General features: G+C 52.9%; 1 protein-coding gene across 2 annotated transcripts in view; it reads left to right on the forward strand.

Annotated features, from left to right (window-relative positions):
• The first annotated feature begins 358 nt into the window (after positions 1-358).
• fut8b (fucosyltransferase 8b (alpha (1,6) fucosyltransferase)) overlaps positions 359-1,266 on the forward strand; it is a 92,070-nt gene continuing 91,162 nt past the window's right edge. Inside the window, exon 1 of one of the 2 annotated variants that reach the window (XM_065963547.1) lies at positions 359-450. The gene's annotated coding sequence lies outside the window, so the exon portion shown is untranslated. Of the gene's footprint in view, positions 579-1,266 lie in introns of both variants that reach the window. The other variant, XM_020628265.3, reaches the window with a different exon arrangement.

Here is a 1,266-nt window from a genome sequence, read left to right on the forward strand (position 1 = left end):
TTTTTTTGTGGTTTTAACAATATAATTTAGACATTGAAACAAGACATGATGTTGTAGGTTTCTGCAAGTAGTGGCCACACAGGCTATTAATTTGAAGAGCTGCCACCGGATGTGAATTCTCCCCCCCCCCCCCCCCCCCCCCCTTCCCCTCCCTCCTCCCCTGCTCTGGTGTCGATTGACACGCCGGCCATCCAGCACACACACAACAGCCCATCCAGCAACAGAGCAACCTCGGCTGCCGTATTCACACACAGATCCCAGCTCTTCTCCCAGTTCCTGTTTCCGCCGCAGCATTTCTACCACTTTTTTTTTTCTTCTCTGGAGCAACACCGTCCTCGGGCTGCCGTTGCGTCACACCCCAGCACTCTCCGCAGCCCACCCCCCCCCTCCCCAACCTCCCCCCACACACCCCCGGTCGGATGCCGCTGGAAGCCGGTGAATCATGTCAAGGTAGGTGATAATAACCGCACTTTCATGACGGGAATGTAGGAGCGACGGAGGTAAGATAGACCCCCCCACTACCACCACCACCACCGCTACATCCCCGGCCTGTTGACCGCGTCGCTGCTGAGCTGACGGTGAGCAAATAGCGGTCACGGAAGGCAGGGATATCAGGTCCCCGTTATGTTGAATATGACTCAAAGGGATGAACCGTTACCCGTATGCCCCGTTAACCTCCATAGCAACAACCCGCGGTCTTCCTTTGTTGCTTATTCGCGTTAAGGAAAGCAAATGTGGATGTCCGTAATGTTTATGTGTCCGTCTAACGGCCGCGGTTGTTAGCCTGAATGTATCCGGCCTGGGCCGTATGCACACACTGTTGTTATGGTCGGGGGAGGGGGGGGGGTATAAAAAATTTGGGGCAGCCTCGTTGAAGCTAAACACATCAACACTGCTAGACGCGAGTAGCTCACAAGCTAGCTGTCTGTCTTAAGTGCGGGTTTGTTTCTGTTTGTCGTGCTCGCGTATCGTGGGTCGCTGTGAAATGTGACTGTGTGTGACCTCCACCCTCTCGCAACCAATTACAGAAACGACACACACGCTTTGACACTTGTATGTTTCAGCTCTCCAGCGTGTCTTTGTTTGTGCTTTTAATGTGTGGCGGGCAGACAAAGCAGCTGCCTTGTGTTTTCAGCCTCAGTGCACCCGCTGCTGCCGCCAGTATCAGATATGGCTTTGTAATAATCATCAGCAGAAGCCCAGGCGTGCGTTTGTTTTCAGGTGGCTATCTAAGAGGTGTGGTTATTAATAAAGCCACTCTGATAT

The sequence above is a fragment of the Labrus bergylta genome, chromosome 15, assembly GCF_963930695.1.
Source record: "Labrus bergylta chromosome 15, fLabBer1.1, whole genome shotgun sequence".
NCBI lineage: Eukaryota > Metazoa > Chordata > Actinopteri > Labriformes > Labridae > Labrus > Labrus bergylta.